At 41.2% G+C, this 16,056-nt stretch overlaps 1 protein-coding gene across 1 annotated transcript in view; it reads left to right on the forward strand.

Annotated features, from left to right (window-relative positions):
• Positions 1 to 2,797: 2,797 nt before the first annotated feature.
• POU2F1 (POU class 2 homeobox 1) overlaps positions 2,798 to 16,056 on the forward strand; it is a 178,915-nt gene continuing 165,656 nt past the window's right edge. The window contains exon 1 of the mRNA XM_060033481.2: positions 2,798 to 2,844. The gene's annotated coding sequence lies outside the window, so the exon portion shown is untranslated. The remainder of the gene's footprint in view (positions 2,845 to 16,056) is intronic.

Below are 16,056 nucleotides of genomic sequence, written 5' to 3' on the forward strand. Positions count from 1 at the left end.
AATAAATAAATTAATTAATTAATTAAATTAAAAAAAAAAAGAACTCCTTGAGTCTTCTAATTTATACAGAAACAAATCTAGGGAACATGTATGGAAATGGATATTAGGGGATTAGGATCGTAGTAGAAAGAACATAAAGTTGAATCAGGCCTTTGGACTTAGACTGGAACTTACACCACTGGTTCTCAGGCCTTCAGACTACAGATCTGGGGACTTCTCAGCCTCTGTAATTGTATGAGCCAATTCTTTATTAGAGATCTCTTTCATATATATAAAGTTATATATATCTCCTATTGGTTTTGTTTCTCTGGAGAACCCTAATACAAGCAAGTTATATAACGTCTATATGTCTTAATTTCCCCATCCTGGAAAATGGGGATAAACGGAGTTCCTACTTCCCAGAGTTGTGAGGATTAAAAATAGTTGATACACTGAGTTTGCTGAGGTCAAAGCAGTATCTTACATGTTTTCATATCCTTAGCACCTAGTAAAGTTTATGGCAGAATGCTGATGTTCATAAATATTTGTTCAATAAATGACTTGATCAATTTTTAAAATAATCCTAACATATAAAACTGTATTATTCATTATTTTTTATTCAACAAATATTTATGAGTAACTACTATGCTCAGGTATTATGCTAGGCCCTGGGCACACATTTGGGAACATAAATATTATCATCAAGAGGAAAATGAATCATTGATACAGACTATGTAAGCTTTTTTTTTTCTCACAGAGCTATTCTTTACATAACAATTCATTCCATAAAAATTTCCTTTTATGGACATAAAATAATAAAAAATGAATAGCACATGCACTGGCTTCAATTACTTTCTGAAAGTCATATTAATTAACTTTTTGAAACAAAGAACAAAACAAAGTTTAAACAGAAGATAAGAATTTAAATAAGGGTATTTGACTTCGTTTCTTTTAGTTAAGATGATTTCAAATTTGTTGCCCTCAGACCAGGGCCATGTACTTAACTCTTGTTTCAAATAGGTTGATGATTCTGAGACTTTCCGTATAGTAATGCTGGTGAATATAACTCAGGCCATATTTACAGATTAATTGTAACATGATTACATTTTGCATTTCCTTAACCGTGTGTTGGTTGGTGTAGTTTGAAATAATTAGATTATAGGGTAGCCCAATTATTTGGCTCAAACAGTCATGCATACACCCTAGGGCTTAATTGCCATGAATAAATCAATACCACCCGAAATTCATTGGCTGTCATTGACAATAGCTTTAACTGTATGTACTTGCACAGTGTAAGAAATTCAATTAGCAGGCTAAGACCCATGATTAAAACTTTAGCCATTAAAATAACTGCTGGCTATCTCCTAGAGATCAGTTTTTTTCTCAGTGTAGAATCTGTAATCCTATCCAATTTAAACTTTACAGTCATTTTTCTCAAGACAAACTATCTAGTTTTTTTTTTTTTTTTTACTTTGGTAACCATGAAATACAGTACACTTCTCTTTAAAAAAACTGGGGAAATCATAGGGCTTAAAAATTCGTAAAATAATTAGACCAGGGTCTTGTCCAGGAAAATCTACCATTAAAGATAAAGAAATCTTAGAACATTATGACTAATTACAAAGAAATAAATCTTTGAACATTATGACTAGTTACAAAAAAAGATATTTACAACGGAAAACGCCTTATATTTACTCTGAGAAGCAGCAAAGTAAAATTCCTGATGAAGCTACCGCTGATTTCGACATTTTTATTTACTAGGTCGTCGGTTTCCAGTTTACTGTTAGGTTTTAAAAGATGTTCCTAAGCGAAAGGAAAGGGAGAATGCCTATCCATAGGCCGGGGGGTCGGCTATTTCTTACGATCCGGTGAGCGGCGAGCGAGGCGCGTGAAACAAGGGTAGGGGCGGGAATTAGCGACTTAATAAAACTCCCAGCTACCGAGGAAGCTAGCCGGGTGTTAGACACAAATAGAGCACAACAGATTTGGGGCTAATTAAAACCACCACAGGACACTCCCCCTTGCGTTAGCGGGGCCGGGTCTCCAGCATTCCCATGCCGGGGGCGGGGACTAGTTCGGATTCAAATTTAAAGCGGGACGCCCGCGCGTGGCCCAGCAGGTGCCTCCAGCCCTGCTCCCCGCGGAAGGCGTTTCCGCCCCTACCTGGCCACAGGGCCGGAAATTACCTAGAGGGGAACGGCCCCTCCTTTGTTGTCAGTGTTTCAACAGCGCGGAAAGCCTTAAAAAGTGCGCAGCGTAGAAGACGCGGGCTGGTTCGCCCACCGATACTCCACGCTTCTCCACCCTCTTGGCCGCTGTGTCCCCTGCGCTTCTTTTAGAATGCCACTGGGGGAAACCGGAGTAAAACTGGGAGGGGAGTGAGGCAGTAGGAGTAGGGATGATAGTAACAAGGCACAAGTGCTCCCTGTACTACCCTTCACAGATTACGCAACGGGAGGCAGCAAGGGGAAGTAGCGCATGCGCGGACTGCTTTTCAGGCGCCCGGAGAAAGTCGCGCATGTGCAGAGCCCAGAAGGAAAAAAGAAGCGAAGGGGTGACTGGCAGGTTGAGGGCGCTTTAGCTACTGAAGAACCACAGCGGCCAGGGGGCGCGTGCGCAGAGCGCCCGAAGGGGTGGGGCTCTTCCAAGGGGACGGCCTCGCGCGCCCCCTGGCGCGCGCCCGGGGAGAGGAGGGAGCGGGAGGGGGCGGAGAGGAGGGAGGAGGCATGGAGGGCGGGAGGGGGGAGGGGAGCCGGAGCGAGGGAGGGTTTATCGACCGGGCGATTTTGGTTAAAATATTCAAAATGGCGGACGGAGGAGCAGCGAGTCAAGATGAGAGTTCAGCCGCGGCGGCAGCAGCAGCAGGTAATCATTACAGCATTTTACATATTCATATTCATACTCAACCCCGGCTCCCGCTGCCCCCCCCTGCGACTTAGCATAATTTATTAGTACTCAGGATTATTATAATTAACGGCGGGGAGATGGGGGGCCGGGGAGCACGGAACCCCCGCCGGGCGCCGAACGGAGGGGGAAAGAGGCTCGGAGAGGCCAGGCGGAGGGGGAAGACAAGGGGCAAAGGGGGCTGCGATCCACCGCGCTCCTCCTGCCCCAGCCCACCCCGCTGCCGGCTCGCCCGCCCGCCGGCACCGGCCCTCCTTCTCAGCCGGCCGCCGCCGCCGCCGCCTCCTCGCCGCCGAGCCCGAACCCGAGCGGGTCCGCGGCGGGGCCGCGGGGCCGGGGCAGAGGGAGAGGACAATAAAGACATTTTACATATTCATAGCTGCTGGGGCGGCGGGGCGCGGCGGGGCGCGGGCGGGCGACCCGGGCCGGGCGGGCGCGGGTTGGGGGGGGCGTGGAGGGGGAATGGAGGTGGCGGCGAGCACAATGCCGGGGAGGCGGCGGGGCCGGAGCGGACCCCGGCGGCCGGACAGCCGCACGCGTCCTCCCCCCGGGAGCGGGCCGGGGCGGGGGGGCGCTTCCCACCGCGGGGGGCGGCCCGGAGGGCGGCCGGGGGTGCGCCTGTGGAGAGCGCTCTGCCGGCGCCCGAGCCCCGCCGCCGCACCGGGGTCCGAGCGGGGCTGAGCCCGGGGGTCACGGACTCGGGCACCTCGGCCGCGCCCCACTTATCTCCAGTGTAGCGGCCTGACCCGAGCCAGGCCTGCGCTGTAGGTGGGTAGGGGTGAGCGGTCGCGGGCGCTGCGAGGTGGCCTCGGGGCGGAGGGGGTGGGGAGCCCGCGCAGGGGTCCGCTTCTCCCCCTTGGGGGCGGACTGGGTTGAAAGCGGCCCTTGGGGAAAGTTGCCCTCCGAGGGGCAGGTCCTGCCGGGCCGCCCCATGTGCTCCGGGCCAGCGGTAAGGGGTCTCAGTGGGTCCTGGTAAAGCCCCCTGTCCCCGGGCGGCCGTGGATTCCCGAGGGAGTTGGGCTGAAGGTGCTTGGCGCCGTCTGATCTCTGTCTCCCCCTGCCCCTTCCCGGCCCCCCTCCGCCTCTGCGCTTGACCCGGACCGACGGGGCCCGGGGCCCTCGAGGGCCTCTCGCTCCCAGGCCCCAGAAGCGCCCGCAGGCCTTCCAGGAACTCGGATGTAAAGCGCTGCCCTTCTGCCCCTGCCCCAGAGCCGGCTGGGCTGACAAGTTGATAATATTCTTGGTTTCCCCTCTCCGGCTGGGAGTTGGGTAGGGGCGGGGATCCCCCTCCCTGGTTCTGTACTCCTGTTTTCTTGCTGGGTGCCGGGTCCTCTCGATTCTCTGGTTAGCTGAACCTCTCTCATTTGAATAATGTCTAATTCGGGGAGGTTTATATTATTGAAATGGCCGCCTGGCTTTCCCCGCCTCTCATGTTTAGTAATTCAGACCTTTAATAACAGCCACTCACAGCCCAACGCCGTGTTTATATTTTACATTCGCCCCATGTGCTTTTGTGGTTCGATATGATTCTTTTTTTTTTTTCCTTGGCAATCCACAGGGCTCTGAGATCAAACCCAGGCTGTGCTGGGAAGAGAAGGGGGAGAGCTAGGCCTTGGCTCCTCTAGCAGTGGCCTAGGCCTCATGATCTCTGCCGCTTGATTTATTTACTAATAACCAAAATGACTCTCGCCCCCCCACCAACTTCCACACACATACCCCTACTCCGCGGGCAAAACAAACCCTCTTGGGGCCTTAGCAGCGTTCAGACAGCTCCGAGCTAAGCATCAGCTCTGTCGTGTTTTGTTTTCTCTTAAAAAGACTTTCTTAGAGTTTGCCGTAATATTGGGCCTAAGAAAAAAAAATCCATGACTTCTCATTTTCAGAGGCGGATGAAACCTATTTTGGTTTAATACAAATAAATCACTTTGTTTTGGGGCTAGTTCACCCGTGCCCCTTGGCTCCTACCCCCAAGTTAAACACTTTCAGGCTTTGTAAAGGTCTGCAGGATTTGTAGAAACCAGTAGTTTTTTCTAGGAGTTGTAGAATAGGTAGGTATTTTAGAAATTCCAATTAACAGCACTTTCAAAATTCCTCAGTGCTGCCTTCCCTTTTCAGCCTCTTCATTCTAATTTAAAATGGGCTGATATTAATTTTGTGCCATCACTGTCATAGACTTGCTTATTTTAATTGTAGCACTCCTGAAAACAGAAATGGGGTTATGGTTTTTTTTGAGTGTTTGTGTCATGGTTAAATGAGTGAAAATAGAAGAATAAACACAGGCACTGTGTCTACCCTGATCTTGGAACCTACTCCCCTCCCAGCACACCGACCCCGCGTTCTTTAAGTTGCCAGGATTGATTTTATGTTTTATGTAGACTTAGGACATTTGGTCTGTGAAAGGCAGATAAACTTTTGCTATTTAAAGAAATAGTAATTTTGATTTGGTGGCTTTCCCTCGGTAAAGTTTTCTTTCTTTTTAATTTTGTATAGTTCTAATGTGTTTTTATTAAAAACATGGTGTTGCTTCTCATTGGTGGATTTTTAACCCCGGCTAGTAAAGTATCAGAGAAGTGTTGTTTAACACCAATGTGTTTAATCTTTGAAATTATATTAAGGCAGTTGATGGTCATTTGCGAGATACATATTTTGTGGGACATTAATCTTCAGTTTAATTGACAACAAAATTCTAGATTTAATGGGCTAAAAGCAAGCCAATTTCAAATAACCAGTTCTTACTATTCTTTTACCTCCAGTATGCTGGCCCTGAATGCAGCAGGAAAAAAAAAATCTGTAGCTTTCCTGAGAATGTTCAGGTGAATAACTGCTTCAGAGACCTGAAGCATGAGGTTGGATAGACCAAAAAACAGTAATATGATTTCATGCCTTCAATAGCATATGTGTTTGCACCCGATTCCCAAGATGTGGTCAAACTGATGATGTCATTGAACAGAGGACAAGGTGCAGCTAATTTGATTTATTGTCCCGAGGTGAAGTGTAGCAGTGAAACCTTCTCATAGGAAAACCATTTATCTCAGGACAGTTTCCTTTATAGCTGCAATTTAACCACTACCAAGGCTGTAGATATTTTATCCAAGATGATAAAATGTATGTTGCCTTTTACAAACAAAATTTTTTTCTTCAGTTTTTGTGATACAGGAAAGGATGACTATTGTTAACTGGCCTTATATTTTGGTTGGCTTTCCATGCTATTGTAAAAATTCATTTCCTCAAATTCTCATTTGGAGACTATGGTTTTAAATAAGTATAATCACAGAAGTGATCCATGAGCATGCTTTAGATAGGTTCTTTATAATCCCCCAAACTCTGGTAAGAAGCTGTGTTTCTTGATTTAATCAGAGCATAGCCTGGGATAAAGGAGAGATCATATTGGCCTTAGTAGCTATTTCAATGAGTAAAGTGAACTTGATGAGGATGAGGGCTGTATATTCTGTTACATTGAAATTATAGTGTTTAAGATAAGGTAGAATACTTACAGTAAAGCGTGTGCTTTGCAAACAGATTTTTAAAAAAATAATTCAGAATTCTTTTTGGATTGTCTTAATTTAGTCTAGACAAGTTGTACATTTTATTTTGATTGATTAGTGATTTTTAAAATTGTTCCACTGTGAGATAGTGATTCCACATATGATTTTTGACCTATTAGATTTTCCTGTCAGACATTTTCCATCATATTTTTAACTAGTTTATCTTAAAGTGATGATTAAAATGTCCTGGGAATGTGGTAGAATTGCTGTGACTTATTCCTAACTCTAACTTGTGAGCCAAGCTTGATAGAGTATTTTAGGTTACTTTTGAGCCTTCATAAGTTTATAACCTGCCTGTCTCCTTTTGTATCTGTCAGGTGGCTTCCCACGAGTTTTCAGAAAACCCATTGTTACTTCCTTCTTAACTTGCCCCATCTAGTAATTATAATGGTACTTATGAATTTAGGTCTTGAAAATTTATGTGACAGCTGACCAAATTATTTTTAATTTCTAAAAGGACCGTTCTTCCAAGCCATTACTGTTCAAGTAATTTTCAACCTCGGCCCCAAACTAATTTCTAATTCCTTTCATTTTGTCATTGTCAAAAATCCCAGTAGTCAAGGAAAAAACAAATAGCGACTATTATTCAGGTTTAAATGGTGTCGTATTCTGCCATATTTTAAATTCACTATTCTCTGCTTTGATAGGCAGTATAAAGAAGAAGGAATAAAATGTGTTTCATTGCTGCATAGGTTGAAGTAATTGTTAATCTGTTATTCATCTGGTCAGTGGATTTTGGAATAAGTTTAGGACTCAATGTTGAATTGCTCTTATAAAGCCACCAAAGATGTTTAAAGGAGCCTTGAATATCTTAAGCAGGTGGTTCTAAAATGACAGAACTGGAAATTTGAATGTTGCCTTTCATAAGTATTTTCCATTAAAAATGAAACATTTAAAATTTCTTGAATCTGTATTGCTTGATCTTGAGTTTAGGTGTGTGGGTTTGTGTGTTTAAGTTGTGTTTTTAAAATTGGTCTCTCACTTTCATGAATGTCTGTTCCTTTGTACTAGGAGGACTATAATATAATGTAGTAGTGATTGCCTTAATGTTATCAGTTATTTTTGTTTTGTTTTTAATGTTGAAAGCCCACAGCTTTAGTCTTCTTTCAAGCACTATTAAAATTAATTTTCTTTTAAAATGCTGGTGTATGACTGTCATTAATTTGCTTTTATACAGGTGTTGGTTCAGTTACAGTTTTTGTGATTAGTAAAGACTTACTATGAAGCCTAATTTTAAGGAGGAATGTGTTTTCCTAATGGAAATGATTGTATTTAGAACTATTTAAATAATTATTGTTTGCAGAACAAGTCACAGACAAAACATGTCTCTTTTTGGCCACCCATGTTCTTGTTTCTTTTGCCTCCTTTAATGTTAAATGCCTGAGCAAACATGTTTATTACTTATTTCTCAAGGAAATCTAATATTAGGTATTAGAGTGTGGATTTGATTGTTATACATCTGCCTTATTTGAGTTTCTGTATCCCTCCTAAATGAATCCTTTCGTCCTTTTCCTCTTTATAGGGAACTCTTTGGGCCAGAATTTTGCTTAATTCTTATCCTGATTGTGTTGCTTAAAAATATCTTTTTGAGTGAAATCAGGGTTGAAAGAGGTAATAATTATGGTTCATGGATTACTTATCCATCTTCTTTTGCTGAATGTTTTTGCACATTGTTGACATTTTGTAAATAAAGATAGTTGAATAACTTAATAGATTTATATTTCTTCTTAGGAATAAATTGGTTTTATTTTGTACTGAAATATTTCTGACTATGTTCTAAACTGGCAGTGAGCCCTTATAAACTCTTTCGGCGGTAATAGCAATGGAAATAAAAATAGCATGAGTGGAGCCAGTGCTTGACTTACTGATGCATGTACAGTATATTTAGAATTTGGAATATGAGAATTGTCTTGAGTTTCAGAACCTCTGATGTGAAGAAGCTCTGTTTATAGAATTCTGTGTTTTTACCGCAGGATATTAATTTATTGAGCATTGATAAGATATTTGTACTCAGTGACTGATAAAACGCCTTTGTTTTTGTTTATTTTCCCAGTTAAGCAAATACTCAAGTTTTCAGTGTTGCCTAGATTTTGCAGATAGGCCTAGCAATGAGCAAAAGAAAAATCAGCAAGCCTCTAGATTTATCAGATTCTTTTTAAAAGTACTATCCAGGAAACTAGATATTCATCCAGAAGGGGATACATAATACTAATTTTTAAAATGACAGCGTGAAGCACCAAACTTAGCTCAGCGTGAATGTTGGTAGTAGATTTACTCAGCCTGTGATATTGAAAGTCCTTGCAAGTACAGTTTAATTTGTCACATGATTTATTTCATAATTCTCTGTGTAACTTTATTGGTTTTTTATGTTGGAGTCATAGCTCTAGTATATAAAGTTAAATCATTAAGTTGGTAAAGTAATAAAAATTATGGGTAGGCCTTTTTTTCTTTGGACTGGTGAGCTTTCTCATTGCAACAGAAGGTATAAACAGGAATGGCTAGGAAGTGAACATTTTGTTGTGTATGTTAAACAGCTCAATTGTTTTTGGGACTTCCCTGGCCATCCACTGGTTGAGACTCTGAGCTTCCAAGGCAGGGAGCGAGGGTTTGATCCCTGGTTAGGGAACTAAGATCCCACATGCCAAAAAACAAAACAAAACAGCTCAGTTGTTTTTAACACGTGGTCATCTCCTCCAGAAACGGAGTTGTACTGACTAGCTTTCCAATCTGCAGAGTGAATATATTTTTTAGAGAAAAGTGACTTAGCTATTTTCTTGTTTTAGTATACTTATTTTAATAGTCTGCTTAGTGAAAAAATGCTTTTTTTTTTTGCTGATTCATACTGCAGTAGGCAAGTATATTTTAATCAACCTTTTAAAAATAATTATTTAAACATTTCTTAGCTTGCAAAAAAATATCTGCTGCTTTGTACGTGGTCCCTATGCCAGTTGTCTTTGGGGCTAACAAGGGAATATAAGACTTTGCTGTGGAAGACTGCTGTGGCATTTACTTAGCAGGGAAAAATTTTAAAGCAGTGTATATACAGTTGGCCCTCCACATTGGTGAGTTTGGTATCCGTGAATTCAACCAACTGCAGATCGAAAATATCGGAAAGAAATATTCCAGAAAGCTCCAAAAAGCAAAGCTTGAATTTGTTGTACCTGGCAACTATTTACTTAGCATTTACATTATATTCAGTATTATAACTAATCTAAAGATGATTTAAAGTATGTAAGAGGATAGGCATAAGTTATATGCAAATATAACACCCTCTTATATAAGGAACTTGAGCATCCCTGGGTTTTGGTATCCTTGAAGATTCTGGAACCAATCACCTGTGGTTACCAAGGGCTAATTGTAATTACATATTAAAATTTATAATAGATAATAATGATCAGAGTAGAAATCAAAGTGTGTCCAAGTGTGTAGGAACCAAAGCATCCTAGAACTGTTGTAGCTGGAAGGTAATTTAGATACAATCTATCCTAAAACCTTTACAGATGAGGAGGCATTATTCACAGGCGGTTTAGTGACTTGCCCACAGTCTCTTCACTATTGAGTAATGGACGAGAACACAAGACTTTCTAGTCTCCTCCTCCCCATGCCCCCATCTCTCCCTCTACCACTTTGCTGCTAGTCAGAGCAGACTTGTAGTAGAAGGTGAGATTTTTAAGCTGAATTTAAAAGGGTGAAAAGAATTTAGAGGAATGGGAAGACATTGCCAGGGAGGTTGTGTTCAAGATTGTGCTGTATACGTAAAAACTGAGGTATTCTATGTGCAGGGAGGCCATTGGAGGTTTTTGAAGTAAGGAATCCTATGACAAAAGCGGTCAGTGTTCTAGGATTAATATGGTGGTGTGCAAGTTGATTTGAAATAGGAAGGGAGACATTGGATCCATGGAAACCAGTATATAAAAATTAAGGTATGTGGTTTGTTGACTAATTGCTTTAAGCTATAGAGATACAAACATAATAAGACAATTACTGGACCTGAAGAGGCTTTCACTCTAACAATGATGTAATGAAAATAGATAATCCATAGTAAGGATGTTGAGAATGTTGTCCAGTTACATCACACAGAATAAGGACCTTTGGGAGAAATTCTTGCCTAGTCTTTACAGTAAGAACTCTCTTATTTCTGACAAATGGTTTTGTTTTTAGTCTTCTGGACACTGAACTAATTGACTTTATTTCCTTTTCAAATCAAACTACAGTGTTTAGACCAAATTATTAATCTGAAAGTTTAGATAGGCAATTATGGTATCCATAATTTTTCTTAGCCTCATTCCCAGTTCCATTTTAGGTCCTTAATGTTTTGTTTTGCATTTGTTTTATTGCTTCCATCTTTAAACTCCTGTTATTTTGTCTTTTATGTGGGCTACGTTATATCCTTTCTGGAGCAAGGCAGGTATAAATACAATAAAATTACTGTAACCATGACATAATGATACTGTGTGTATTTTTATAGTCCCTTGAAATTTATAGCAGCACTCTCATTTTCATTAACTCATTTGCTCCTTTCAGGAAATATTATTATGCCCATTTTATTTTTGAGTAAAATGAAGCCCAGATTAAGTGACTTTCCCAAGGTTATGTGCTTAATGAGCACAGAATGTGTTTGGGGAATAGCAAGACTTCTAGGTTAGCTATTACTGAGGCTGCATATTGGAGAGTGGTGGAAGGCAGGTTGGGACTCTGTTCTGGAGAGCTCTGAATGCTGTGGGTTGGTGATGCAGGAGTTTGGATTTCATTTGCTTGGCAGTAAGGAATCACTGAAGTTTTTTGCTCTGGACCAAGGAGCCATAATCAAAGTCCTTAAAGTGTTTAGCAGCTAATTAGAGTCAAAGAGGATAGCAGGATTTTGAGCTTAGATTATCAAAAGCAGTGCCATGAACAGAAGTAGGGGAGTTGGAAGACGGAACCATTTGGGGGAATAGGCGATGAATTCAATTGTAGACCTGTCGTTTGAGACATGATTGGGTGGCTCTTATGAGGTTGCAAGTTTATTGTGAAAATCAAGAAAGTTTTACTGGATTAAATGTGTGATAAACATACAAATAATAGGATTGAGATTTATGCTCATGCCACTTTGAGTGTGGACTGAGCATTGAGTCTGAACATTGTAAATTCTAGGCATCTCAGTTTGGCTTTGACACTGGCTTCAATAGTTGTTTCAACAATAAGATTGTGATAATACCATTGTTACAGGGATGCTGTGGGGAATAACAAATTGATAGCAGAAGCATTTTTAAAGTACTGTAATAGTTTTTCTTACATGAGCACAAGAGTAGAATCAGCAATTTTATTACTTGTGCTGCTGTAGAGAGGGAGAAGCTTTAGCTTTTAGATTGATTCTGTGGGACACCATACTGCAGGTTGTACATTTCCATGTGCAGCCAGCACCTGGGGAGAGGGAGGTACACCCCAATACTCTTGAAAACTACACAATGGAGGTATTGCATTGTGGCAAACATAAACTTGTCCTTGATTTCAGGGCATTCTCTTATCTCACACCCATCCCTGCCTATGCATTCTTATCTTTTACTACTTCCTTAAATAGCATGACTCAACAATTCCACCAGGAAGTCCCCTTATAGGCCCACCACAAACAGTTTCTTTTATCAGGTTTTAAGTTTTTTAAAAATCGCCGTAAAACTTTGTGTTGAAGAGCTGTTCTGGGAGGGTGGCTATATTTATTCTGAAGCGTGGGCTCTCCTCTCCTCTCCCACTTCACAGTTCTGTCATATGACCTGAAAGTAAGCCCACTGTTTTGGTCAGTCTGGTGTTTGGGATGCTCTGTGAGAACCTTTGCTCACAGGCTCACACTGTCCCCTCCCTTGGAATGTCGTGGTATGTGGTGTGGTATAGTGAAAGTGGCACTTGGAGTTGGGAGACCTGGGTTCCCCCAGGTGACTGGGACAAATTACTTCACCACTGATTTTTTTCTTCTTCTTCTTTTACATTTGTAAATACGAGAGTTTTCAAACAAAAGGCCATTGGAGTTCTTTTCAAAATGAATTGTAGGCAGAAGCTTAATGTTAAAAGGTAAGAGTGGAGCTGTTCTGATTGAGATGGGCACAGGGGCAGTGAAAGCATCCTCCCTCTACTCTCCACAGTGGCCCTTAAGACCCTTCCACAGGATCCTTAGGACTCCTGCTGGGTGCACTGTTTGAAAACAGTTATCCTTATTTATCATACGGGACCTATCTGTCCTTTAGTCTATCTCCACAAATAGCTGATCTCTCAAGCCTGTGCTTCTGTCCTACTTTGTCTGAATTTAGCACTTAATTTGTGTTCATTTAGCTAATTCAGCACTTCATTATACACAGTCTTATTTTTTTCTCTAATTGAGTTATATAAGTAAATCTTGTCTCCTCCTAAGAGCCTTGAGAGCAGGAGCACACTGCCAGGGACAGAGTAGACATTTAGCAAATGATGCTTGATTGATTAAATTAGGGGTTCTCAATCTTTGCTGGGATAAGACTTGTCCATGGAACTTTTTCAGCATGCAGAGGCCCAGACCTTACCACCTGAGTTTCTAATAAAAGTAGAGGTCTGGTCATCCATAGTTTTAAAAAGTTTGTAAAAAATGATTCAGTAGCATTGAATGATTGCTTGTTGCATTTCAAAATTATTGCTTACAGTATCTTCAACTTCTCAATGCACCGTAAAGGCTCCACAGTGGAAAGACAAACAGAGAACTAGGAAACTTGGATCCTTATTCTGTTTGTAGCATTATCTAGCTTTATGATGTTGAACAAATCACTTGACTTTTCTGGCCCATAGGATTCTAAATTGACAAATTATGTTTTATTTTCATACTTTGTTTTTCTTTTTAAGCTGTGGCGTTCTTCAAAACATGTTTTTGGGTGAAAACCAGTAAACACAACAGATACTTTGAGTAGCTTGGCTTCCATCTGAATACCATTTTAATAGACGTATTAAGAATACAGAACATGATAGGCTTGATCCTAACTCAGCAGCAGAGCTAAAACATATGGGGAGTCTGAAATGGTAGTATTTAGATTTTAAACTTGAAACATCTTACTAGAATGTGAATGAGCAAGAACAGTAAGCTAATCAGGAACTGTAATATGTGAGCATGAACTGGATTGTAATTAACCAACCTGACTGGTCCTTCTGCATTCATTTAATTCAATAAATATAGAGCTTTCTTCTATTCCTTGCCATGCACCCAGCACTGGAGAAAGAGTAGTGAATAAGACAGATACTGTCTCTGTCCTCTCAAAGCTTACAGCATTTGGGCAAGTCATACATTAAATAACGCTGTTCACAGTTAATTGAGTAAAATATGGGAGATTCAGAATACTCTGAATAAGATGAGGACATAAGCGTAAGATAGGGACACCTAATCTGGACAAAAGGATTTAGGATGGGCTTCTGAGGAAGCAGTGTTTTCACTGAGACATGAAGGGTGACTGAAAGTTAACAGTTCAAGTCTGGGAGTAGGAAGTGCGGTTGAAAATGTTGCAAAGGGAGCAACATATACATAATTCTTGAAACAGTGAAAATGCGGCACTTTCAAGGAACTGAAGTTCGGCCTGGCTGGTCCAGGAAGAGTAAGATTTAGCTGTAGAGCTGAAGATGATTTCCAAATTATGAGGCTATTTTCATGATCTTTGTCATTTTTTAGTGGCCAAATACACAGGCAAAATTTGTGGAAGAGATTCCATAACTTCTAACAAATGTATTAATTTCTAGTGATAACAGTAATAAATAATGTTTACCACGTCTTTGTGCCAGTTACTAAGCTTTACATGCGTTTTCATATTAATCTTCACAATGACCCCATGAAGTGTGTACAGGTGTCATCCTCTTCATCTTTCAGGTGAGAAAACTATACAGTGTAAAGAGGCTAAGTGGTACACCTAAGTCTCTGACCTATTTGGTATAGCTGTATGCAATTAAGAGCATTACTATGCTCTTAACCATTAACTTCTGCTTCCAGTCAAGTTGAATGATGAACTATTTAGCAACTATTTCTGAGTTTATCCTTAGTGCTCTTATGCAGTTCCCAGTTCCATATTGTGTGGTCTAGAATCAGTGGTGCACTCATCTCCATCTTGCAGTTTGGGGAGATGGACAATTGATTAGCAGATTTAATATTAACCTAGCTTTCAAGCATACCCAGTTGTTGATTATAAAAATATTTTGAAGCTGTTTGTATATAGATTGCTGATTCTGGTAATCCATAAATCCTGAACATTTTGGAATTATATTTTAAACTGAAGCTACTTGCCGATGTTAACATCCAGATAATTTTCATTTGGGGCATCATTTTTTGTTGTTGGCTAGATAGGAAATTAGGACGTGTGTAAAATATTTTAATGTTTCTCAAATGAGTTGTGACTTAAAATTGATACGCTGGCAAGTACTGGGGATTTGTTTACTACTCCCCTTCCCCCCACCAAGCTGTAATTAAGCCAGCTTTCAGTTGAAGAAACATGACAGTTGATTATTGTTTCTGATAAGTTAGTCCTTTAATGGTATTGGTATTCCCTATCATATACACCCTGCTTAATCCTTCCCCGTATCACCCTGTTTATTGTTACAGTGTTTGTGTCTGAAACATTTTTCTTTACACCACGGTGCAGAGGTACTTCCCTCTGAGTGCTTCTTCATGCAGTCAGCCAAGAAGTCTGTTTTGGCCGACTGTAATATATATTAACCCATATGCCAATCACAGTTAGGAAGGAATTGGTGAAAATCCTCTGATGTTATGAGAGACATTGTAAACATCACAGAAGCCTGAGAAGACAAGTTAACAATTTTATGAGTATTCCTGGAAGAAATCATGGTGTGATTTCAGAGGATTAGACTGTAGTGTCAGAGCCATTGCCAGTTCCATGATGCTGGAATCACATCTTAATAGTTCCATCCTGCTATAAGACCCAGTATGGTGCTGATTCAGTGATTGAACCCCTTTCCTGGAATGCTCCTGTTGGTGTGCAGACCCGTGTACCCTAATTAGATGCACAGTGCATCCACATCCATGCTCATACCCCAGGTGTGCCTGCCCCTCTCATGTATGTGTACATAATTTAAAAAGGAGGGACTTCCCTGGTGGTGCAGTGGTTTAGAATCCCCCTGCCAATGCAGGGGACAGGGGTTTGAGCCCTGGCCCAGGAAAATCCCACCTGCCATGGGACAGCTAAGCCCGTGCACCAGAACTCCGTGCTCTAGAGCCCACGAACCACAACTACTGAGCCCATGCACCACAACTACTGAAGCCCGCATGCCTAGAGCCCATGCTCTGCAGCAAGAGAAGCCACTGCAATGAGAAGCCTGCGCACTGCAACGAAGAGTAGCCCCCGCTCACCGCAACTAGAGAAAGCCCGCGTGCAGCAATGAAGACCCAACACAGCCATAAATAAATTGATTAAAAAAGAAAAAAAAGGAGTCAGTGTACATCCTACTTTTTTTTTTTTTTTTAAACATGGTTCCCTATTCTTTAAGATTTACCCAGGTAAATAAACAGTCCTTTTTATTTGCTAGGCACAACCTCTGAGTAATTTCAAGGCTAATGTTTTTTTTTTTTTTTTAAGATCTTTTAACTTTATTTAGTTGAGTGACTTCTAGTGGCATAAATAACAAGCGATAGCATGAT

The sequence above is a fragment of the Delphinus delphis genome, chromosome 1, assembly GCF_949987515.2.
Source record: "Delphinus delphis chromosome 1, mDelDel1.2, whole genome shotgun sequence".
NCBI lineage: Eukaryota > Metazoa > Chordata > Mammalia > Artiodactyla > Delphinidae > Delphinus > Delphinus delphis.